The sequence below is a fragment of the Lynx canadensis genome, chromosome B2 (assembly GCF_007474595.2).
Source record: "Lynx canadensis isolate LIC74 chromosome B2, mLynCan4.pri.v2, whole genome shotgun sequence".
NCBI lineage: Eukaryota > Metazoa > Chordata > Mammalia > Carnivora > Felidae > Lynx > Lynx canadensis.
The window spans coordinates 76,030,775-76,058,085 of NC_044307.1; the positions used below are offsets into that span (position 1 = coordinate 76,030,775).

Consider the following 27,311-nt stretch of genomic DNA (forward strand, 5'->3'; position numbering starts at 1 on the left):
CTTTTGCTGAAATTAATGGGAATTCTATATGCTTCTTAGATTTTGACGTTTGTGCCCTTCCCCAGATTAGGGAGGTTTTCAGCCATAATTTGTTTACATAAACCTGCCCCTCTTTCTCTCTTTGGATCTTCTGGGACTTCTATGATACAAATGTTATCATGTTATAATAAATTGCTGAGTCTGTCTTCGTGATCCCTGACCTTTGTTTCCCTCTTCCTTTCAGCTTCATTATTTTCCACATTTTTATCGTCTATATCACTAATTTGCTCCTGTGTCTTGTCCATCTTCATTTTTATGGCCTCCATTTGGGTTTGCATCTTGGTTATAGCATTTTTAATTTTGGCCTGACTAAATTTTAGTTCTTTTTTCTCTGCAAAAAGTGGTTCTCAGCTGTCTTCTATGCTTTTTTCAAACCCAGCTAGTATCTGTATGATTGTTGTTTTAAATTCTAGTTCAGGCATCTTATTTATATCTGCATGGACTAAATCTCTGGCCATCATTTCTTCCTGTTCTTTCTTTTGAGGTGAATTCCCCCATCTTGTCATTTTGGAGGAAGAAACAACAACAACAACAATAATAATAGTATGAAATAAAAAATTTTTTTTAAAAATCAAATAAAAGAAGTTGGATCCTAGGTGTGTTTTGGTCTTCTTGTTAAGAGAAGCTTGATACAAAAAAAGAGAGGGGCACCTGGGTGGCTCAGTCGGTTAAGCATCGGGTTTCAGCTCAGGTCATGATCTCACCACTCTTGAGTTCAAGCCCCTCATCAGGCTCTGTACTGACAGCTCAGAGCCTGGAGCCTGCTTTGGACTCTGTGTCTCCCTCTCTCTCTCTCTGCCCCTCTCCTGCTCATGCTCTGTCTCTCAAAAACAAATAAACATTAAAAAAAATATAAAAAGAGAAAAAAGAAAAGAGAGAAAAAAATTACTAATTAAAAAAATAATAAAAAATTTTGCTGTTTCTGTATCCAAGAAACAAAAACAACAATAACAACAAAAACAGAAGCAACAACAACAACAAAGCAAACAAACAAATGGACAAATAAAAATACCCAAATAAAGTTAGGTCCAGTTTCCCCTATACAGGTGAACATGGGGGCTTGATGGCTCCTGGTGGGTCTTTTGCCTGTGGAGAAGCTGTATCCTCTCCACCAAATGCACTCCAAGCAGGGGAAGCACTTCTCTCTGCAATCCAGGAGATCCTCAGACCTCACTGCTTGATCCAGGGGCTCCACCCTGCTTCCTCATGGGAGTACCACCAGGGACTGACCTCTGAAACTTCAGACTCTGTGCTCCATTGTTTATAAGAAAAAACTGGCAAAAAACCCAAAAAACAAAAAACACCTTTCCCCCCGTCAATGGTTTTGGGGGACAGTTTTCTTGTGCAGTCCCCTGTATGTGTTTTCATTCTTTCTATCTCGTTGCTTTCAGGGAGTGCTTTCTTGCACAAATCCAATGTGCTGCTCTCTCTCCCCCTCTTTCTCCTCTCTGCAAAAATGACTCCCTCCCTTCTGTGGCACTGTAGTTCTTCTCTTGCCCAACTTCTCCATGCCAGCTACCTGCCGTGTTCTTTCCCTCAAATTGTGAAGATTTTCTTTAATCCCCAGATTGATTTCCTGGGTGTTCAAAATGGTTTGATGTTGATCTAGCTATGTTTGGGGGACAAGACAAGTCCAGGGTCCCCTTACTATTTTGCCATCTTAACTCCTCCCTCTTCATTCTTTCTGAAGATGGCAATAATCTATTGTATGACTACAACATAATATAACCAACCCCCAATTGATGGACAGTTAGTTGTGTGAAGATATTTGCTACACAATTTCACACCTGCAAACATATCTGGTGGATAAATTCTTGGGAGCAGGATTTCTATGTTAAATGAAATATATATACAATTGTAATTTTAATAGATAATGCCAAACCACACTCTCCCACTATAATAGGAGAGATCTTGTTTCCTCATACACTCACCAGTACAGTGTACTGCCAACATTATGATGTTTCCAGTCAAACAATGAAAACTCTTATGCTGGGGTACATTATATTTGCATTTCTCATATAGGTGAATGTGAAATACTTTCATTTATTTAAGAAACATTTTATAGGCATCATTTTCTTTGAACTGTTTATTCATACCTTTGCTGATTTTTCTGTGAACTGTTTATATCCTTTGGCCACTTTTCTAAATCTTATTGACATCTTATGAACTTTTTATATATTTTATATTCATGTTGGATCCTTTTTTTTTTTTTTTTTTTGTAAATTGTATTCGTTCATATCCCCTGTCATGCTTCTCCTGTATCATGGGGGCTGGAAGCTGAAAAGTACATTTATTAGGCTCACTTTCCCCTCTGGATGCAATTTATATTGTATGAATAAAATGCACACCTATATTGCTTTGGAAAGTGGAAAGAAGGCAGAAATCATGTTCTCTTCCAGCAGTGAAGGCAGATGAGTGGGTTTCAGCTGCCAGGAGTATTTGCAGGAACCTTCAGGTTCCCCTCCTGGCCACCTTCCCCAGGACTATAGAGGCGCTGTGAAGTGGACTGCAGTTTCCTGGCATGCATCAACAACAAAAATCAGTTGAAAAATCTTCTATAGTTCAGTAAAGGAGCATAGTATAAAACTAATATTCAAAAATTATATATATATATATATATATATATAATTCTCTCTATATACATACTTATAGTCAATATAACAGAATGGTGGAATGAAAGAGCCTATTAACAATAGTGACAAATAGGGGTGCCTGGGTGGCTCAGTCGGTTAAGCGTCCGACTTCGGCTCAGGTCATGATCTCGTGGTCCGTGAGTTCGAGCCCCGCGTCGGGCTCTGTGCTGACAGCTCAGAGCCTGGAGCCTGTTTTGGATTCTGTGTCTCCCTCTCTCTGACCCTCTCCCGTTCATGCTCTGTCTCTCTCTGTCTCAAAAATAAACGTTAAAAAAAAAATAAAAAAAACAATAGTGACAAATAAGAGAAAATATCAGAAACTAAAGGTAGTAATAATTAGGCAAAAACCTATATGAATTAAATGATAAAATGCTCCTAAGGAAAAATAAAACTTAGATAAATAGAAAGGCATTCAGGAGTCTGGGTGGCTGAGTTGGTCAAGCATCTGACTCTTGATTCCGACTTAGGTCATGATCTCACAGTTTCATAAGTTCAAATCCCACATCAGGCTCTGTGCTGACAGTGTGGAGCCTCTTTGGGATGCTCTCTCTCACTCTCTCTCTGCCCACCCCTGACTCATGCTTGCTGTCTCTCTCTCAAAAATAAATAAATCAACTAAAAAACTTTTTTTTTTTTTTGGTGACTGTACCATGGATGCTTAAAAATATATAGTCTCTATTTTTTGTTTTTGTTTCTGTTTTTTTAAATGTTTATTTATTTTGAGAGAGAGAGAGAGAGAGAGAGAGCGAGAGCGAGCAGGGGAGGGGCAGTGACAGAGGGAGAGAGATTCCCCAGGCTCCACATTGTCACAGTGAGTCCAACGCAGGGCTTGATTCCACAAACCATGAGACCAGGACCTGAGCTGAAATCAAGGGTCAGGGGCTTAACCAACTGAGCCAGCCACCCAGGCGCCTTTCTACTTTTTGAATATCAGATATCTATTAATTTATCTATCCTATTAATTTTGTGATCTAAGTTTTCTATATTCTTGTCTTTTTCCAATTTATCTCCCATGGACTGAAAGATGGATTAAAGTCTCCTGCTAGAAATGTTTTTGTCCATTTCTGGTATTTCCTATCCTTTCTGAATTATGAAAATGTATCTGTGTTATTTTGTGCTTAAGTAAATATTTCTAGCTGTCACACACTTATCATTAATTGCAAATTTTAGGATTATAAAATGCCTTTTTATTGTCTCCTTTAATTTTCTTTTTCTGGTAATCCACTTACTCTGATATTACAGTTGAAATGCCTGCTTTCTTTTGGTTTATATTTACCTGATATGTGTAATTTTACCGAGACATTTATTTTTCATTTCTCTGAATCACTTTGTTTTAGCTTGAAACTGTGTTTTACCTTTTGATCTAGTCTACAATTCTTTTTCTTTTCATAGATGAGGTAAATCCATGTATATTTATTAATTTGAAAAATACTTGTGGGCTTCATCTTATTATATTTTTTATATTTGTTGGTTTTATAGTTTTAAAAAAGCATTTTACTCCATGATCTGTTTTCTTTATTTTGATATGGGTGTTGCATTTTATATTTAGAAAATTCAGTGTTTTGTGGTTACTTGTGTAATTATAAATATATAATCCCCTTAGCCCTTTAATTTTTTAGACACAATATCTCTTTTTCCCTGCTATGAACAGATGATTAGCTTATTTGCACATCATTCTCTCAACTTCCTCCCCCTGCCCTCCCAATTTTGATCAATAATATATTTTTAAAATTTACCTTTGTGCAACTTATATATGCTCGTATTTCTATTACTTCACTTCCAACTTTAAATGATTTCACTCAGATACATTACAGATCATTGTACTTACTCTTCCTCTCACCTTTTTCCCTTATGCCCATTTCAATCTGTGATACTTAAATTACTTTTATACTGCTGGGCATACAACATTTACATTTTTCTATTGCAGGGAGGGTATAATGTTTACCATTTTGTTTCTTTCCCTCTAATCTTTATATTGTCTTTTCTTATTTCTTTCTTTTCTTTTTTTTTTTTTTGTAATTCCAAATATGTGTCGGATTTCCTTAGTCTGTTTCTGTATCATTTTCTCCCTAATTCTTTTCAACTTTTAAAGAAATAAATTTCTTTTTTGTTTTGATTATTTTACCGTGTTTATTTTATTTGATTTGTGGTCCCTCCAATTTTGCCTTATTTCTATGATTTTTTTTCCTTTTGATTCTCTGCTTGTTTCCACTAGCTCACCTTTCATCAATACCCATTGATTCGCCATCCCTTCCCTGAGTTCTTACATTGCTGTTTTCTGATCTCCTTATAGAGAGTTAATAGCTTCAATCATTTTTTAAGCCCATGTGGCTTCCTGTCCTGTTTCTCTCTCTCTCCACTTAATCAATGAAATTCTATGTTTACTTGCAACTTTTGCCATCAGAACAGGGATATATTATCCAGGCAATCTCTGCAATGTACAACAATTCATGAAAATAGATGGAGCGTAAATGGAAAGAAATACTGCTTTCTCTTTAATGGAAAGATAGTGTTTGACAAATATTAATAAAACATAGGGTTAGACTTCATGGAATTTTTATTGACAAGACATCAAGTTTAAGCTTGTGTTTGAAAGAAGATTATAGGATCTTCTATAGAGTATAGGAAAGCAGTATGAGAAATCACCTAGTAGAAATGTAATGATTGTGGTCCTTGGAGAGAACCTAAGTCAGCAAATTCACTATTGTCATACAACAGCTGGGAACCCATGAGACCTAAATTGTGAAGCAATACCAACCCAAGTTCTTGTATATATGCCCAGGGAGGGATGTAATACCAATAGTTGTGAATAAGATGGTTTAATGAATTTTTTGTATTTTTTAAATAAAATATATTAATCTAAGCTCTATAACCATGCTTATCTTGTATTCTAAATTTTACTGAAATGCTCAGGAAAGGAATATGCTACTTGGACACTTATGAAATAAAATATATCCTCATGGATGTGCTATGCATTCCTCCATAAATATCTCATAGTACTGTATGTGGCCTATTCCACAACTTTAGAAACTGTAGAAATCTCTAGTTAATAATATGCATGCTGAAGTACTTAAGGGGTATGTACTGATGTCTGTAATTTACTTTAAAATGCATAAAAATAAGACAGATTGGTAAGTGGACAGAGGGTGGACCAATGGATACTTATATGAAAAATCAAGTATAGTGAAATGTTAATGATAGAATCTAGGTGATGTTCACTATAAAATTATTTCAACTTTACTGTATACTTGAAAATTTTCATTGTAAAATGTTGGGGGAAATATGGACATAAAAGAGGGGCACCTGGGTGGCTCAGTCGGTTGAGTGTCTGACTTCGGCTCAGGTCATGATCTCACAGTTCGTGAGTTTGAGCCCCGTGTCAGGCTCTGTGCTGACAGCTCAGAGCCTGGAGCCTGCTTCAGATTTTGTGTCTCCCTCTCTCTCTCTGCTCCTTCCCTGCTCACACGCTGTCTGTTTCTCTCAAAAATAAATATTTTTTAAAAATATAAAAAAAAGAAATTACTGTAGTTGTTACAATATATAATTACTACAGTTTAGTCGCTGATTTCATGGTATTTAATTCCAATTGGTAAAGCTGGAGGAGTCAGTCACAACAGCTTGATGATTTCTCTCTATTCTGCCTTTTTCTCAAAGTTGTCTGATTGGCCTGCTAAATTAAGAGGTTGGGTTGTCCTAACTCAAATGTCCACGGTAAGAGGCTCCTGGCCAGGATCCCTTAAAGAATGGAGGGACTAACACCCAGTGGAGCCAATTTCAGTGGAACCACTGCTAAAGCAATTCTCCTATTACTATTTTGAAACCAGAAAAATTACTTCCCAAGCAATCTTGTCCTGGAATTTCACTGGAAACAGCACAATTTTTGTAGGTCATGGAGGAAACTTCCAAAGTGGGTATCCAGTTTTGTAACCCCCAGTTAGTCATCCAATATGTGGGTTCCATAAACTCCAACACTCTAAATTTTGGTCTCTTATCATACATGGTAAGTCTGGATGCTAGATACCAACTTCAAATAGGATATTTCTAGAGCTTGACCAAATGTAGCAACTCAAATGGGTTGTTTTAATGAGGCCAAAGGGTACTGGCCTAACAGATTTCTTATTTATTTATTTATTTTATTTTATTTTATTTTATTTTATTTTATTTTGAGGGAGAGAGTGTGCACATGTGCGTGCAAACAGGGGAGGGGCAGAAGGAGAGGGAGAGATAGAATCTTAAGCAGGATTCGTGGCCAGCACAGAGCCCTATATGGGGCTCGACTAAAGATCATGAGATCATGACCTGAGCCAAAATCAAGAGTTGGATGCTTAACCTACTGAGCCACCCAGATGCCCCTGATGGATTTCTTTTAAAAGCTAGTTGCTAATTATGGCCTTCTGTATAACATATAACTTGCTAACATTCAAATCTCATAGGTTAAGCCAAAGGTGTACATTTTAGTGGTGGATAGGACCACAATATGGTTACACAAGATGGTTTCTTGGCTTTCAATCACTTTTGTTAAAATCAGAAAGAAAAAAAAAATTCTGACTGTTGTGAGTTGAATAGTGTCAACACAAAGATATGTTGAGGTCATTTTCCTTGGTACCTGTAACTGTGACCTTATTTGGGAAAAGGGTCTTTGCAGATGTAATTAAAATATAAATTAAGATGAAGTAGGGAGGGCCCCTTATTCAATATGACTAGCATTCTTATAAGAAGAGAAAACAGAGAGATAGGTAGAGAGGAACACCGTGTGATGATGGAGGTAGATATTACAGCAATGCATCTGCAAGCCAAGGAATGATAAGATATTGGCAACCCCCAGAGGCTAGGAGGGAGGCACAAGACAGACTCTCCCTCAGAGCCTCCAGAAGGGACCAAACTTGCCGGTCCCTTGATTTCTGACTTCTAGCTTCCAGAACTGTGAGAGAATATATTTATGTTGTTCTAAGCCACAGAGTTTGTGGAACTTTGCTGCAGCAGCCCTAGGAAACTTAGATGCTGACCATACTAAGGAGACCAGTGGATATAACCTCAAGGATCAATATGATCATAAATAATCTCTTCCTGTTTTCTACAATCTCACCACTCATTTCTTCATTTCTTAGAGCCACACCATGCTATCAGTGATGCTTTAAACTTCACTTAGAAAAGATTGTGAAATAAAAATATACCAGTATTTTTTAAAGATTCACCAGTAGAAACAGGTGACCCCAATTTGTGGGTCATGTAGGTGCTTACTGCGACAAGACATTAGCATAGAGATGATTTTACATAGAGAAGGAAGCTTATCACTCCCTTGATAAAATTCATACTCTCCCTGCTAACAGGCTTCCTTTCTCCAAAAGAAAGAGAAAATGGAGAAAATAATTTTCTAGAAAGCCAAACAAAATTTAAGTAGGCTCTGGCTTATTTTATTGTTTCTTTTTGAAGTTTTTATTTCAATTCTAGTTAGTTAACATACAGTGTAATATTAGTTTCAGGTGTACAATACAGCATTTCAACACTTCCGTACAATACCTGGTGCTCATCACAAGTGCCCTCCTTAATCGCCATCACCTATTGCATCCATCCCTCCCCCCAACTCCCCCTCTGGCAACCATCAGTTCCCTATAGTTAATAGTCTGTTTCTTGGTTTCTCTCTTTCTCCATCTCTCTGTCTCTTTCTCTCTCTTTCCTTTTGCTCACTTGTTGTGTTTCTTAAATTCCACATATGAGTGAAATCATATGGTATATGTCTTTCTCTGACTGACTTATTTCACTTACCACAATATACTCTAGCTCCAACCACATCATTACAAATGGCAAGATTTCATTCTTTTTTTATGGCTGAATAATAGTCCAGTATATTTTTATACCACACCTTCTTTATCCATTTGTCAATTGATGGACACTTGGTCTGCATCCATATCTTGGCTATTGTAAATAATGCTGCTATAAACATAGGGGCGCATGTAGCCCTTTGAATTACGGTTTTTGTATTTTGGGGGTAAATAACCCAGTAGTGCAATTGCTGGGTTGTACAGTAGTTCTATTTTTAACTTTTTGAGGAAACTCCATACTGTTTTCCCCAGTAGCTGCACCAGTTTGCATTCCCACCAATGAGGGTTCCTTTTTCTCCACATCCTCACCAACAACTCACACAACTTGTTTCTTGTGTTGTTGATTTTGGCCATTCTGACAAGTGTGAGATGTTATCTCATTGTAGTTTTGACTTGCATTTCCCTGATGGTAAGTGATGATGAACTTCTTTTCATGTGTCGGTTGGCCATCTGTATGTCTTCTTTGGAGAAATGTCTATTCATGTCTTCTGCCCATTTTTTTTAATTGGATTATTTAGTTTTTGGGTGTTGAGTTTTATAGGTTCATTATATATTTTGGATACTAATCCTTTATTGGATATGTCATTTGCAAATATCTTTTCCCATTCCATCGATTACCTTTTAGTTTTGTTAATTGTTTCCTTTGCTGTGCGGAAGCTTTTTATTTTGACAGAGTCCCAATAGTTTATTTTTGCTTTTGTTTCCCTTGCCTCAGGAGACGTATCTAGAAAAGAAAAAATGCTACAGCAAATGTCAAAGAGGTTACTGCCAGTGTTCTCTACTGGGATTTTTATGGTTTTAGGTCTCACATCTTGGTCTTTAATCCGTTTTGAATTTATTTTTGTGTATAATGTAAGGAAGTGGTCCAGTTTCATTCTTCTGCATGTGGCTGTCCAGTTTTCCCAAAACCATTTGTTGAAGACATTGTCAATTTCCCATTGTTTATTCTTTCCTGCTTTATTGAAGATTAATTGCCCATATAATTGTGACTTCATTTCTGGGTTTTCTATTCCATTCTATTGATCTATGTGTCTATTTTTTGGGGGCGCCTGGGTGGCGCAGTCGGTTGAGCATCCGACTTCAGCCAGGTCACGATCTCGCGGTCCGTGAGTTCGAGCCCCACGTCGGGCTCTGGGCTGATGGCTCGGAGCCTGGAGCCTGTTTCCGATTCTGTGTCTCCCTCTCTCTCTGCCCCTCCCCCGTTCATGCTCTGTCTCTCTCTGTCCTAAAAATAAATAAACATTGATCTATGTGTCTATTTTTGTATCCGTACCATCTGTTTTAATTACTACAGCTTTGTAATATAATTTGAAGTATAGAACTATGATGCCTCCAGCTTTGTATTTCTTTTTCAGGATTGCTTTGGCTATTCAAGGTCTTTTGTGGTTCCATACAATTTTAGGATTTTTATTCTAGTTCTGTCAAAAATGCTGTTGGTATTTTGATAGGGATTGCATTAAATGTGTAGATTCCTTTGGGTAGTATAGACATCTTAACAATATTTGTTCTTTCAGTCCATGAGCATGGAATATCTTTCCATTTCTTTGTGTCATCTTCAATTTCTTTCGTCAGTGTTTTATAGTTTTCAGAGTTTGGTTAAGTTTATTCCTGGGTATCTTTTTTTTTTTTTTTTTGTGGCTCCTGGCTTATTTTAAATAGGTTGTTTATTTCTGCTTTTGTCCTGATTTTCCTCACTAAACTCATACTTTTCTGGTCTTAGAAAGGGAGCACAAATATACATGAAGCTATGATAACATTTTTGTCTTTAGAAACAAAAAATGACATTTTTAAAAAATCATTTAGAACCATGGGCAGATTTTCCTTTCTTTGTTGTGATTTGCATGGTAAAGTCTTTAAAATTGGGCAAAAGGATGAAAGTAGAAGAGTAAAACTATGGCAATTTTCCTTTGTCCATTCAAAGAGCCACAGTGCTGGGAACCTGTATTTCAGGGCACCAGGAAATGAGACAGTGGACTTTGAACTTTCCCAGACTCTAGGGTCACTTGCTATTATTTGTGTTTAACACAGCTACTAATTGGCCAGGAGGAAATAATTTGTATTACCTGGGCATTTCAAAGTGTGTGGCCTAGGATAAGCAAGATCATCTTGAACAATGACAGGAGCTGGGTTTTACCTGAGGAGAACTTTAAAATATAATGTTTTTTCAAGTTTTTATAATTTGCTATAAAATGTTTTTGCTCTGTTGCTACCCAGATATACCCTTGTGAATATGTTCTTACAGCTCTCTCAAAGCATACACTAGCACTTTGAATCACAACATCAAAAATCATGATTGAATTTTTTTCCTTTCTTTTTGTTCGAAAGGCCTCAGATTCAGTTATAAAGAGACACGTGGAGCCCTAGGGTGATGCACTGGCTTGCTTAGGAAGGGTCAGGCTCATAAACACAAGTGTGAGCTCATAAATGTACTTTTCTGCTGGATATAAAAGTGCTAGTGTTGTAGCTGCAGGGGAATTTGATGGCACCCTTACACTGGGTGATATTGGGAGAGCCCTTTAGTTGGGGGTCTATAAACAGCGTGGTCTTCTGAATCCCAAACCCTATACTAGTCGAAGACTATGTAATTAATTCATGGTTTTAGGTGTTGCCTCCCCAATCCTTATCTGTGTATCCACTGGGGTTAAAAAGGAAATGTTGAACATGTTTCCCTTTCCCGTTTTTCTTTTTTACACACTGAATTAAAGCCTTCATGTCCCCATTAGAATAGATGTTTTTTTCCCTAATATTTCTTCTTTGACTCTCTAGTCTCAAATAAAAATAACATCAAAACAATTTCTGAGCACATACTGCCTTTTCTTTCAAGGTTCTGTACTCTCATACTAATCCCATTTACAAACACATTGCCTAGATTTATTTTGAATTCCCAGAATTCCCGGGTCATACAACAACAATAATTTAGCCAGACATTATTAGGGACATTAGGGAAGGTGGGGGAAAGTTGGCCTATAAAGAAAATATATCTGCCAGCTCTATCAGCATGAAGACTGGGGCCTTGTTTCTTTCTTTGTTTTTTTTTTTTGTATACTCCATTGCCTTTTAGTGCTGGGTTGTCCAGCCTTACTCTACTCGCCTGAGGAGGCATCTCAGACCTTTATTTTTGGAACACAGCTCTGGAAATTGTTTTGTGGTTATTATCATTTACTTCACAAACTTATACATATTGCAGTACGTATAAGCCGTTAAAGGAATGAAGTCTTTCAAAAGGTATCGGGCCTTTGCCTAGCGTAAGCAATACTTAGGCTGTAGCTCTCACCATTTTGCTTGGAGCCAAGGTGCTCTTCTAAGAGGAGATAATGGAGTTTAAAGTAAAGAGAAAGATGTTTGCTTGATGAGATTGTTTCTTCAAAACACTTGCTACTTGAAGCTGGATGAAACTAAGAACAGAGAACACAGCTCTGGTAAAGAAGAGGCTTTGCTTATCTAATTTGTTTTATTCTGGTTAGGAAGAGCCCTCCTTCTCTAGGAATGCTTACAGAAATTTATGAAGATTGTAGAAAGAAACGACAGTCCGTTCTAAAAAGAACATGTAGGCTGATTATACTTGAATAACACAATCTGCCAAGACTATAAAGTGGCTTCTAGTTTCAACTGCCACTTCTCATTCTTTTTTTTCTAAAATTTTTAATGTTTATTTATTGAGAGACAGACAGAGTGTGAGTTGGGGGAGGAGCAGAGAGAGAGGGAGACACAGAATCAGAAGCAGGCTCCAGGCTCTGAACTTCCAGTGCAAAGCCTGTCATGGGGCTCAAACTTGTGAACCACGAGATCATGACCTGAGCCCAAGTGGGAGGCTTAACTGATTGAGCCACCCACTTGCCCCACGACTTCTCATTCTTAAGAGAATGGTGATAATTTAAAGGAAGTTGTCTTAGCTGTAGAACCTTCTGAGTTCTTTTTTTTTCTAAGGCTTTATTGAAGAAACTTAGAAATCAAGAGAGAGAGAGAGAGAGAGAGAGAAAGGGAGAGAAAGAGAGAGAATCCCAAGCAGGGTCTGCACCCTCATTGCAAGCCTCATGCAAGGCTTGATCCCACAAACCTTGAAACCATGACCTTAACCACAACCAAGAGTCAGACGCTTAACTGACTGAGCCTCCCAAGCACCCCTAGATTCTTGTGTGTGTCCCTGTGGCTCTCGTCCTCAATATTTCTATTGAATTAATTTCTGCCTTTTGTTCAGGGCACTTATTACTAAGTCTTTGTCTTATTATTTTTTTAATTGAAGTATAGTTGACAAATAATGTTACATTAGTTTCAGATGTACCACATAGCGATTTGACAAGTCTATACATTATTCTATGCTCACCACAAGTGTGGCTACCATCTGTCACCATACAGCACTATTATAGTACCATTGACTATATTCCTTTTGCTGTATCTTTTATTCTTGTGACTTATTCATTCCATGACTGGAAGCCTGTATCTCCCACTCCTCTTCACCTGTTTTCCCATTCCCTTCTACACCCCCACTCTGGCAACCACCAGTGTGTTCTCTGTATTTCTGAGTCTGTTTTTGCTTTTTATTTGTTTGTATATTCATTTAGTTTTTTTAAAAGATTCTACATATAAGTGAAATCATATGGTATCTGTCTTTCTCTGTATACTTAATTCACTTAACATAATACCCTCTAAGTCCATCCACATAATCATAAATGGCAAGATCTCATCCCTTTTTATGACATTTCAATTCGTGTGTGTGTGTGTGTGTGTGTGTGTGTGTGTGTATACCACATCTTCTTTATCCATTCATCTATTGATGGACACTTGGGTTGCTTTCATACTTTAGCTATTGTAAATAATGCTGCAATAAATGGGTGTTTATAAATCTTTTCAAATTAGTGCTTTTGTTTTCTTTGGGTAAGTAGTCAGCAGTGGAATTATTGGGTCATATAGTAGTTCTATTTTTAATTTTTTGAGGAACCTTCATATTGTTTTCTATAGAGGCTGTACAAACTTATATTCCCACCAACAGTGCATGAGGGTTCCTTTTTTCCCCACATCTTCACCAATACTTGCCATTTCTTATTTTTTCGATTCTAGCCATTCTGACATGTATAAGGTGATGTTTCACTGTAGTTTTGATTTGCATTTTCCTAATGATTAGTGATGTTGAGCATCTTGTCATGTGTCTGTTGGCCATCTGTATGCTTTCTTTAGAAAAATGTCTACTTAAGTACTCTGTCCATTTTTAAACTGGATTGTTTGGGATTTTTTTTTGGTTTTGAGTTGTAGAAATTTTTATGTATTTTGGAATTAACCTCTTACCAGATATATCATTTGCAAATATTTTCTGTCATTCAGTAGATTGCCTTTTTGTTTGGTTGACGGTTTCCTTTGGTGTAGTTCCAATAGTTTAATTTTACTTTTGTTTCCCTTGCCTCAGGAGACATATCTAGAAAAATGTTCCTGTGGCCAATGTCAAGATATTACTGCCTGTGTTTTCTTCTAGCAGTTTTATGGTTTCAGGTCTCACATTTAAGTTTTTAATCCATGTTGAATTTATTTCTGTGTGTGGTATGAGAAAGTTTTCCCGTTTCATCCTTTTGCATTTGGTTGTCCAGTTTTGCCAGTACAATTTATGGAAAGACTGTCTTTTCCTATTGTATACTTTTGCCTCCTTTGTCATAGATTAATTGGCCATATAAGCATGGGTCTATTTCTGGGATCTCTATTCTGTTCTATTGAGCTGTGTGTCTGTTGTTGTGCCGGTACCATGATGTTTTGATCGCTGTAGTTTTGTGGTAAGTCTTGAAATTTGGGATTTTGATTCCTCTAGCTTTGTTCTTCTTTCTCAAGATTGTGTTAGCAAGTTAGGATCCTTGTTGGTTCATAAATTTTAGTATTATTTGTTCTAGTTCTCTAAAGAATATTGTTGGTATTTTGATAAAGATTGCACTGAATCTGTAGTTTCCTTTTGGATAGTGTGGACATTTTAACAATATTAATTCTTCCAAACCATTAACATGGAGTATCTTTCTATTTATTTGTGTCATCTTCATTTTTTTCAATCAGTGTTTTATAGTTCTTAGAGTATAAGCCTTTCACCTCTTTGGTTCAGTTTATTCCTAGGTATTTTATTCTTTCTGGCATAATTGTAAATGGGATTAATTCCTTAATTTTTCTTTCTGCTACTTGTTATCAGTGTATAGAAATGAAACCAATTTCTGTGTATTAATTTTGTATCCTGCAACTTTACTGAATTCATGTATCAGTTCTTATAGTTTTTTGGTGGTCTTTAAGGTTTTCTATTTGTAGCATCATGTCATCTGCATATAGTGACAGTTTTACTTCTTCCTTACCAATTCAAATGACTTTGATTTCTTTTCTTGTCTGACCACTGTGGCCAGGAGTTCCAGTACTATGTTGAATAAAAGTTGTGAGAGCAGACATCCTTTTTTTGTTTCTGATCTTAGGGGAAAAGCTCTCAGTTTTTCACCATTAAGTATGATGTTAGCTGTGAGTTTTTCACATATGGCCTTTATTATGTTGAGGAATGTTTCCTCTAAACCCACTGTGTTGAGAATTTTTATCAGAATGCATATTGTACCTTGACAGATGCTTTTTCTGCATCTATTGAGATGATCATATGATTTTTATTCTTGTTGATACAATGTATCACATTGATTGATTTGCAAATATTAAATAATTCTTGAATCCCCAGAATAAATCCTACTTGATTGTGTGAATGATCCTTCTAATGTATTGTTAAATGTAGTTTGATATTATTTTGTTGAGGATTTTTGCATCTATGTTCATCAGGGATATTGGCCAGTAGTTTTCTTTTTTTGTAGTGTCTATGTCTGCTTTCCATATCAGGGTAATGATGGCGTCCTAGAATGTATTTGGAAGCTTTCCCTCCTCATTTTTTTTGAATAGTTTGAAGAGTTAGGTATTAACTCTTCTTTAACTGTTTGGTATAATTTACCCCTGATGTCATTTGGTCCTGAACTTTTGTTTGATGGGAGTTTTTAAATCACTGATTTAATTTTGTTACTAGTAATTAGTCTATTCAGGTTTTTTATTTCTTCCTGATTCAGTTTTGGAAGATTGTATGTTTCTAGAAATTTATCCATTTCCTCGAGGTCGTCTAATTTGTTGGCATATAATTAATTTCTCATAGAATTTCTTTATAATGTTTTGTATTTCTTTGGTGTCAATTATTAATTCTCCTCTTTCATTTCTGATTTTATTTATTTGTTCCCTCTCTCTTTTTCCAGCTAAAAGTTCCTCAATTTTGTTTATCTTTTCAAAGAAACAGCTCCTTATATCATGATCTTTTCTTTTGTTTTTTTAGCCTCTATTTTATTTATTTCTTCTCTGATATTTACTATTTCCTTCTTTCTACTAACCTTGAGCTGTTTGTTGTTCTTTTTCTAGGTCTCTTAGGTATAAATTTAAAAGTCTTTTTATAGTTATGAGTTAAAATCTGTTTCAATTACAGTTTATGCACTGAATCTTTGTCAGTTGGCTTGTAAGGGAGGGTTTGCTCCCATCCAGTATGCTCTGGCTCTTGCTGACCTGTTTCTCAGGACCTGAGGCACAAATAATCTCTCCCAATTGAGAACACCCCCAGTATGCTCCACCATAACACTGCCTGGGTAACCATTCAATCCCTCCCTCTACCCAGCAATACCAACTCTGGAAATTACAATGTAATTACTTAATGTTCAATATCACATATTTTCCAAAAGCTCTAAAATGAGGAATTGTCAGTCTGGATAAGGAGCCCCTCAGGATATAACTGCCAGATCAAGGAATCTCAGCATTTAACAAAGTCAACCCTAGAAATGTAATTTAAAGTTTTCTATAATTTACACTTGCACTTATAATTACCTTTTTATTGTCAGCCTTCTCCAAAAACTTGTATGTTTTGTGAAGCAGGAACTGAGTTTATTTGGTCCACTAATATGTCCCACTACAGAGCCAGGAATGTAAAGGAATATACCTACTACAGAGCCAGGAATGTAAAGGCAATTAATAATGTTTGTTTGTCTTCATATTGTCATAGTAGCCAGGACTGGTGCTCAGTAAAGTGGGATGAATCACTGATATTTAGTCTGTCTGATACATACTGGATTAACTTGCATTAACTTCTGAGTTTTCCTATTCCCATTTTTTGTATTTCCAGTCACATTTTATATTTCCACTCACCTAGAAGATGCTTTCAATTATTTTTTTATGCCAAGAACAGGTTTGGCATATGGAAAGAGTTTATGGAATGAATAAACAGTCTTGGGAAGGTTATCTGGCATCTATAGGCAATACTAATTTGGAAGCCTGGACATATAACAGAGAACAGGAAAACAAATTTAAGACCCCCCACTCAGACCCAAATGATGAAGGCAGAACTGAGATAAGAGGGAAATTTCCAGGCTTTGGCAAGATGGTTGAATCAAAGCAGCAGTTGCTCACTTTGTCTACTATTTTGTGAGTGATCTCTGCTCACTTTCTGCTGGAGGTTCCCCAGCCCACATGCCAAGGTTTCCATGCAGGTATTTTCTTAGGTAAAGGAATATTTTAAGATAGAGAATAATTTGGGGTGCCTGGGTGGCTCAGTTGGTTAAGCGTCCGACTTCGACTCAGGTCATGATCTCACGGTCTGTGAGTTCGAACCCCACGTCGGGCTCTGTGCTGACAGCTCAGAGCCTGGAGCCTGCTTCGGATTCTGTGTCTCCCTCTCTCTCTGACCCTCCCCCGCTCATGCTCTGTCTCTCTCTGTCTCAAAAATAAATAAACATTAAAAAAAATTTTTTTTAAAGATAGAGAATAATTAAATGCTTTTAAATTTTGTGTTTAAAATATTCAAAAAGGGAGCAAAGCAGAGTGGATAAGAACGTAGATTCTGGAGCAGACTCTAGATTTGAATTAGGCAAGCTATGTGGCCTTGAACAAGTTATTTGATTCCTTTCTTTCTCAGTTTCCTCATCTGGAATGATGGTAACAATACCTATGCTACTTCATATGGCTGTCATGGAGATGAAATGAGTTAATCTTTATAAATCTTATAAAGTACTCATAATAGGAAATGATATATAAATGTTAAATATAAACAATTGTCTTGGCGGGGAGGAAGATAAGGATATTGCCATGTATATTAGCCTCTGAAGTTTCTTATTCTGTTGCAAATATTCTATATTTCATGTCTTCTTTAGAGTATGCATATATCCATGATATTTCCTTGCGATATCTACTTGAGTTATCAATTTAAACCTTGCATCTGGTGTAGAATTAAATGGCACTTGCCCAATGAGATATCTGAAATGGAGCCCACAGTCAATTGTTCTTTGATAACTCAGTTTTCATTCTGCTTCCACAATCTTGGGAAACATCCGTTAGAAATTGGCAGAACTTCTGCTCTCTAATCAGCACTACACCCTGAGTTTTCCTTGGAAGCTGGAGGAAAGACCTGGTTTTCAAACAATGTAATTGCCGTTTAAAGACATACCTTATTTAGTTTGTCTTGAGCCAAATGATTTCACCTGGTTCTGGCAGTGAAATGACAGCTCAGGTTCTCATCCACACTCCAGAGTTTCTAAGGTGACCAAAGCAATCACAAGAACATTAATATTCTGGATTTAATCAGTAGACATACTGCTTTATGATTCACTTAAATTGTACAGCAGAATCCTTTCAGGAGGACTGAAGGAAAGTAATTCTCCCTCTGCATGAGAAAGAAGTACTTGTGAACTTTGTTGTTGTTATTGTTTTTTAAACAAGCCAGTATCTTACCAAGGCTGAGCCCAGAGGGATGAAAATGAAAATAAGAAGATATGGATAGAAAGTCAAAATGATTGGGAAGTCCAGGGACAAAGGTGGACTATATGACATTATGTGGTAGGGTTGTCGAGAGGCAGAGCTGGAGGCAAGATGGAGGGATATGTGGGCAGGAACTCAATGATCCATACTCCTACCTGGAAAATATTGGTATCCATACTTGACAAGGTTGTCCTGCTTGATTGACTACATTGATTCAAATATTCCATCCACCTGGCGAGATTTGACAGTGTTTGGCATGACCATCCCTGCTTTGATGTTATGAGCTTAGCTAATTCAGTCAAAGAACAGTTTATAATGAAAGCCCTTTATTTTGAATTTGAGAGAAATCTGTTGGATGGGAATGATATCTCCACTTGGGTTTCTAAATTCCATGCTTTTTCCTCTTAATATTCACCTAAACTATCTCTTTCAAGACCAAGTCCCAGGTCCTTACATATGGCCAATCTCAAAGGCGAGTCAAAATGAACACTTGTGTTCCGTTTATGGAGCCTCCCAAGAAGGCATATCGTTCACTCCACATCCTGATGCCTGCTACTTGAAATTTGAGCTTACCCCTTTCTCTTTCTTTACTGTATTCCTGGCTGATCACAAAAATGGGACTATCACATCAGACTCACACAAATCATAGATCTTACCTAGGGTCAAATTTTATTAATAATTTCAAGGAGACAAGTAATCAGAAGGCATAGCATAAGCATAGGCCAGTTTAGGACTGTCAGTGAAGGTTCCTAAGCCCTCTTTCAAAGTACTGGATTGATTCTGGCCCAGATGAATATATGAGGTCTCTGTAGGATGTGTGCTGGTCAAATCACTTACCCAGAAGTAGCCCATTTAAGTCTTGAAAACTCTCCATTTTATACTCAGCTGGTTATGTAGCTTGCATGACTTTTCAGAGAACTCTGCCCCCCAAATTCACAGATGCCAACTTTGTTTACCAGAAGCAATACAGGTAGCTTTGTACTCGTGCTAAAAGTTTTTTTAGGGAGACTCTTCCCCTAGCAATTCAATTATTTTACCTGGCATAAAACCTGTCATTAGCATCTTTATAAAATTAGACCATGTCACCTTCTTTATTTCCTGGGGATAACCCTATGGAGAATGGATTACAGACCTGCTGTTAATCCTGTCCCAGACATAAAGTGGCTGCTTACTTGGAAAGCCTGGGGGGAGCAATGCTCTGGGGAATCCAAAATGAAAGCTAACATCACGGAGTCCACTCTTCTTATCAAAGGAAAGAGCCATGTTATGAGACCTACCAAAAAAGCAGATAGTGAAAACTTTTCCTTTTTATTTAAGTTTTTATTTAAATTCCAGCTAGTTAACATATGGTGAAATATTGGTTTCAGATGCAGAATTTAGTGATTCAGCACTTACATACAATACCTGGTGCTCATCACAAGTGCCCTCCTTAATATCCATCACCTATTTAACCTATCCTCCCACCTCCCCTCCAGCAACCCTCAATTTGTTCTTTATAGTCAAGAGCCTGGGGGCAACTGGGTGGGCCTGGGGGCAACTGGGTGGCTCTGTCAGTTAAGTGTCCGACTCTTATTCCAGCTCAGGTCATGATCTCATGGTTCCTGAGACTGAGCCCCACGTTGGACCCTGAGCTGACAGTTCAGAGGCTGCTTGGGATCCTCTCTATTCCTCCCTCTCTGACCCTCCCCTGATCGCACTCTCTCTCAAAAATAAAATAAACATTAAAAAAAGGAGTCTGTTTTATGGTTTGTCTTTCTCTTTTTCTCCCTATGTCCATCTGTTTTGATTCTTAAATTCCACACATGAATGAAATTGTATTGTTTTTATCTTTCTGTAAGTGACTTATTTCGCTGAGCATAAGCTATCCACATTGTGGCAAATGGCAAGATTTCGTTGTTTTTTTTTTGTTGTTTGTTTTGTTTTTTTTTAAGAGAGAGCACAAGTTGGGGAGGGGCAGAGAGAGAGGGAGAGAGAGAATCCCACACAGGCTCTGTACTGTCCGTGCGGAGCCTGATGCGGGCTTGAACTCACAAACTGTGAGATCATGACCTGAGCCAGAACCAAGAGTCAGACGTTTAACTGACTGAGCCACCCAGGTACCCCAAGATATCATTCTTTTTGATGGATGAGTAATATTTCATCATGTATGTATACCACATCTTCTTTATCCACTCATCATTCAATGGACACTTGGGCTGTTTCCATAATTTGGCTATTGTAGATAATGCTGCTGTAAACATTGGGGTGTATGTCTCCTTCAAATCAGTATTTTTATATCCTTTGGGTAAATACCTAGTGGTGCAATTGCTGGATAATAGGGCAGTTCTATTTTTAACTTTTTGAGGAACCTCCATACTGGAAAACCTTCTGCTTGAACTGAGGACACTATTGCCCAGAGATTTCTTTCCCTCATTGTTTTGCTTGTGTTCCAGAGTTACATCATTTCTTATGAGAAGAAAGCAATCCAGCTCTAGAAAACACTCAGGCACAGAGAGAAACCACAGTATGAACCACAGGGAGCAGCTGCATTGTCTCCCTGGGAGATGTTCTGGTTTCATGGAAAGCCTAGTTGAGGCAAAACACCTTCAGATCTTATGGTGAAGTTGGTTGGAACCAACAAGTGTTGGTTCCACTTTTTATGTGGCTCTGAAATTGAAGCAGAATTAGTTGTTACTTGTGAGGTTTGGATGAGTGATGCTGTGTCATTAAAAGGAACATAAATAGATTCACCGATTTGCCCAGAGTACAAACTTATCTACTTTTGGACTGAAACTCAAAAGTCCAGATTCAAAATCTCATCTTTTCTCTACAAGGTAGAGACTGTGGCCATGTGACTGCTGTATCATGCATAACCGAGAACAATGGCTACTGCCCTCTGATGAGCATTTACTCTGTGACGGACTCCATTGTAAGCTCTTCACATAAGTGACCTCATTCTAGTTGCAACAGTCCTGGAGACAGTGTTTATCCATACTTTGCAGATGAGGAAACAGATGCAGAACAAGTTGGCACAGATCAGAAATTTGAACTGAGGTCTCTTTAACCCTGACCCCTGTTCTCATTGATTGTTACAGTGACTCTCCTCGATAGCTTGGATCCCATCAAACAACCTCATTTCAATAATTGATTTAAATTTTTTCCTCCACAAATGAACAAGAGTGAACAATTCTTTGGCCAGGGCACAGACAGCCATGACGTTAGAGCTGTCTTCAGAACTGAACATTTGTGGATTTTCCCATCTACATAGATAGATGTGAATTTTAAATTATTTTCACCTGATGCCCTTTCCCTTCCACTGAATATTCCCCCTCTCTCATATTCATTTTATTATGCTTCACTTTATTTCACTTCACAGATGTATGTTGTACAAATGGAAGGTTTGTGGAAACCCTGCGTGGAGCATCTATGAGTACAATGTTTCCAGTGGCATTTGCTCACTTTGTGTCTCTACGTCACATTTTAAAATTTCTTACAATATATAAAACTTTTTCATTCTTATTACATTTGTTATGGTGATCTGTGATCAGTGATATTTGATATTGCTCTTGTAATTGTTTTGGGCCACCACAAACCATGCCCACATAAGATGGCAAGCTTAACCAGTGACTGTTGTATGTGTTCTGACTGCTCACCAGCCATCTCTCTCCCTCTCTTTGGGCCTCCCTATTTCTTGAAATTTCAACAATATTTAAATTAGGCCAATTAATAATTCTACAGTGGCCTCTAAGAGTTGCAAGTCTTCTTCACTTTCAATTAAAAGCTAGAAGTAATTATGCTTAGTGAGAAGGCACGTCAGAAGTCAAATTAGGCCAAAAGCAAGGCCTCATGTATGAGTTGGCCGAGTTTTAAATGCAAAGAAAAAGTTTTTGAAGGAAATTAAAAGTCCTTTTTCAGTGAACACACCAATGATATTAAAGCAAAACAGCCTTACTGCTGATATGGAGAACATTTTAGTGGTCTGGATAGGAGACGAAACCAGCCACAACATTCCCTTGACCCAAAGCCCAATCCAGAGCAAGGCCCTAACTTTCTTCAGCTCTATGAAAGTTGAGAGAGGTGAGGAAGCTGCAGAAGGAAAGTCTGAAACTAGCAGAGGTTGGTTCATGAGGTATAAGGAAAGAAGCCGTCTCCATAACATCAAAGTTCAAGGTGAAGAAACAGGTGCTGATGTAGAAGCTGCAGCAAGTTATCCCAAAGATCTAAGATAATTAATGAAGGTGGCTACACTAAACAACAGATTTTCAGTGTATATTAAATAGTCTTCTATCGGAAGAAAATGCCATCTAGCCCTTTAATAGCTAGAGAAGAGAAGTCAATACCTGGCTTCAAAGTTTCAAAAGACAGGCTGATTCTCTTGTTAGGGGCTAATGCAACTGGTGATTTCAAGTTAAAGTCAATTCTGAAAAATTCTAGGGTCCTTAAGAATTATGCTAAATTTACTCTGCCTGTGCTCTATAAATGGAACAACAAAGCCTGGATGACAGCACATGTCTTTATAACATGGTTTACTGAGTATTTTAAGCTCACTGTTGATACCTACTGCTCAAAATAAAGATTCCTTTCCAAACATTACTCCTCATTGACAATGTACCTGGCCACCCAAGAGTTCTGATGGAGATGTATGACAAGATTCATGTTTCCAAGCCTGCTAATAGAGTATCCATTCTGCAGCCCACAAATCAAGGAGTAATTTTGACTTTCAAGTCATCTTATTTAAGAAATACATTTCATAAAGTTATAGTTGCCATGGATAGTGGTTCCTCTGGTGGATCTAGGCAAAGACAAGTGAAAATCTTCTGGAAAATATCCACCATTCTAGATGCCATTAAGAATATTCATGATTTGTTGTAAGAGGTCAAATTATCAACAGGATTAACAGGAGTTTGGAAGAAATTGATTCCAACCCTCAGGGATGACTTTGAGGGGATCAAGACACCAGTGGAGGAAGTAACTGTAGATGTGGTGGGAACAGCAAGAGAACTAGAATTAAGCGTAGAGCCTGAACATGTGACTGAATTGCTGTAATCTCATGATCAAATTCAAATGGATGAGGAGCTGCTTCTCATGAATGAGCAAGGAAAGTGGTTTATTGAGATGGAATCTCCTCCTGGTGAAGACGCTGTGGAGATTGTTGAAAAGACAACAAAGGATTTAGAATATAATATAAACGTCATTGATAAAGCAGCAGCAGGGTTTTAGAGGATCAACTCCAATTTGGAAGACGTTATACTATGGGCAAAATGCTATCAGACAACATCGCATGCTGTAGAGAAATGGTTTGTGAAAGGAAGAGTCAGTCACTGCAGCAAGCTTCATTGTCTTACTTTAAGAAATTGCCACAGCCACCCCCACCTTCAGCAACCACCATGCTGATAAGTCCACAGCCACCAACGCTGAGGCAAGCCCCTCCACCAGCGAAATGGTTAGTTTGCTGAAAGCTCAGATGATGGTTAGCCATTTTCAGGAATAAGGCATTTTTTTAAAATCAATGTATGTACATTATTTTTTAGACATAATGCTATAGCACGCTTAATAGACTCTTATATAGTGTAAATATCATTTTTATGTGCTTTGGGAAACAAAAAAATTCGTCTGACTCACTTTATTGCGATATTTGCTTTATTACAGTGGTCTGGAACAGTACTTGCAATATCTGTGAGGTGTGCCTGTATGTATATTTATAAATGTATATGTTATATTTTTGTTATTTATGTGTATATATGTGTGCTTATCCTTTTCTACTTTAGGTCTAATATGGCTTTGTCTTCAATTAATGAGGACTTGAAAAGGGAGCATGGTACTACCTTTTCATTAACTTCTCCCTTTAAACAGAGAGCTACTAGAAACCTGCCATGGAAAGATGTGTTTACTTTTCTTAGCTTCCAAGGGTAGAGAATGCCTGTGATGGCACAAGATGATTCTACTTCTGGGTAAATACAACCCAGTGATTATAATGAAGAATTTAGTTAAAGTACTGGAAAACCAAAGGCCAGAATTTAATTAAACAGAACATACTGAAATGCACTAAAAATCATGCTTTAACCAACCAATGCTCAAAATAACCAACCAATGCTTTAAAATGAAGATTAAGGCAGACCCTTGTTTCTCCAAGACATCAGTCCCACCCACGTCTCAACCAAGCATTTCTATAATTGATACACGGATCCTTATCCTAGCCTTCTAGTTTCTTTAAAGTCATGTGAAATGTAACAACTTTCCATTTCTGAGGTACTATAATTTCACAAGAAGAGCATACTTTATTTTTTTGTAATTTTTTAATGTTTATTTTGAGAGAGAGCAAGAGAGAGCAAGCGGGGGAGGGACAGAGAGGGAGAGGGAGAGAATCCCAAGCAGGTTCCGCTCTGCCAGCATAGGGCCTGGATGCAGGGCTCAATCCCACAAACTGTGAGATCATGACCTGAGCCAATATCAAAAGTCTGACACCTAACTGACTGAGCCACTGAGGAGCCCCAAGAAGAGCATACTTTAAAAACACAACATAAAAATAGCATTTGAGGGGGCACCTGACTAGCTCACTTAAAGGAGCATACAGCTCTTGTTCTCTGGGTTGTGAGTTCTAGCCCCATCTTGGGTGCAGAGATTACTTAAATAAATAAACAAACCTAAAAAAAAAATAGCATTTGATACTTATGAGTTGTGGTTATCCATTAACAAACACTGATAAAGCACATGCTATGTGTCAGGCATGGAGTTCTAAAAATGAGCAAGATACAACATCAGTCTTTGTGAACCTCATAGCTTAGAAATTAAAGTACATTAGGCTTGTAATGAGCACTGCTTCCGAGGTTTAATCTCTTTGCTACATTAAAAATGCAGTGATTTTAGGGAATTGGGGATGTGTTGCCCACCCTCGAAGTCTGTGGTGGGAATACAGGAGCACGAGTTCCTCTCCGCTGGCAGTGACAGGGCAGTGCTTGGAGCACTGGGGCAGGAGCTCATAGGGCCAGTTTTCATTTTTCTCCCACATGTGTTTCTGGGCAAGTCACTGACCCTCTCTGAGCCCTAGCTTCCTTGTGCATAGTGGGGAGAATCCTTGCTCGGCTCACTTCACCCAATCATCATGAGGTCAAATAAGAAAATACATGCAGAAACATTTTGAAGGTATTTTAAGGTACAAAGTTTTGTCTATTTTGCTCACGCCTATCTCCAGCATTTAAAACAATGCCCGAGGAGTGCCTGGGTGGCTCAGTTGGTTAAGTGGCTGACTCTTGATTTCAGCTCAGGTCATGATCTCATGGTTCTTGAGATCAAGCTCTGCATGGGACTTTGTGCTGAGGTTGGGATTCTCTCTCTGTCTGCCCTCTCTCTGCTCATACTCTCTCTCTCTCTCTCTCCAAATAAATAAATAAACATTAATAAAATAAAATAAAACAGGGGTGCCTGGTTGGCTCAGTCAGTTAAGCATCCAACTTCTGCTCAGATCATGATTTCACAGTTCATGAGGTCGAGCCCCACATCTGGCACTGCACTAATGGGGCAGAGCCTGCCTGGGTTTCTCTCTCTCTCCCTCTCTCTCTCTGCCCTTCTCTCTCTCTCAATAAATAAATAAATACTTTAAAAATAAGATAAAACAATCCTGAAATATACTGCATGCACAATGCACACCATCATTAAAAAAACATTCACATTTTCACTTTAAACAATTCAAATTTATGGTAATTGATTATTTTCTGTTTTACAAAAGGAAAAAAGTCATTTTGTGTAACTTCTAACAGTTACCGCCCCTCAGGGCTGGAAAAGATCTCAGGGAGCCCAGCCTTGTGGAGCCGCCTGAGTTCCCTGACTCAGTCCCTGCCAGGCCCTTGCACCAGCCTGTTCCAGATCACAGCCACTAGGGGGCCGCCTCGGGGCCACTTGGCAGAAGTTCACTCAGCTGAAACCCGCCTCCACCTGAGGCCACAGATCAAGTCTCCCCAGTTCTTTCACCTTCAAATATTTAAAGACCGTCGTCGCCTCTCCCTGCCCTCAGATCTCTCATGTCCTGGCTAAATTGAGTGGTTTCTCATTTATAAACTCAGGGTGCTTAATAACTACATTTCTTGTTAACAGGATAAGTAGAGATTTACAGTTTATAAATAAAGACCAAACAAAACCCTTTACGAGTGTACATCTTCTGTTACCCACAGCGGCTTTTACAAAGACAGCCGTTGTTGGCACTACATGTGGGTATGCATCTGAAAAATGTCTGCAAATGTGAAATGAATATTAAGGTTAGAGGGGATAACTGCTGTGACTTGTCATATCTGCTATTATAGAAGATAAATACAAATATTGCAGCAAAACTTATAGTAGAAAAAAACCAGAATCTATCTGAGTGTCTATCAATTATGAGATAGTTGAATGAATTATGGCACATACTTAATGAACCATTACAGTTACAGTAAAGGTGATGCTTACCAAAATTATACAATAACATGGAAAATGCTTATACCATAATGGGATTAAGTGAAATACACATATGTATACACACATTTTTACATACAATATGATTAGTATATAAACAGCCATGTTTTACAATGGTCTAAAAGCAAATGCAAAAATGCTAAAATTGGTAGTTTCATGGTGGTGAAGTTATAGATGATTTTCTTTTCCTCTTTCAGCTTTTCATAAAATGCTGATACTACTTTAAAAATAATAAAAATTTAAATGTTTTTACATTTATTTCAACAGTTCTTTGAGATTTTATGCACAAATACACATACCTAGATACATGCATGCATGTGTGTGTGCGCACACACACACACACACACACACACACACATCTTCCTTCTGTTCCTTCTCCTCATTATTACCTACCTTCTTCACATTGAGTCAATTTCTACAAATAGACACCTGCCTTTTGGTGGAATCAGAAATATTAAGAATAGTATTAGCAATAATTTGAGGAGAGGCAGAAGTATGCTGAATGCTTTCGCACATAGGGGCACATTTCTATCCTTGTTAAGCCTTAGTTTCCTCAACTGTAAAATGGGAATAGTGATGATAACAGCAGCTATTTCATAAAATTATTGTAAGAATTAAA

General features: G+C 37.7%; 1 pseudogene; it reads left to right on the forward strand.

Moving 5' to 3' along the window:
• Nucleotides 1-26,278, forward strand: part of LOC115514953 — a 72,637-nt pseudogene extending 46,359 nt beyond the window's left edge.
• The last annotated feature ends 1,033 nt before the right edge of the window (nt 26,279-27,311 follow it).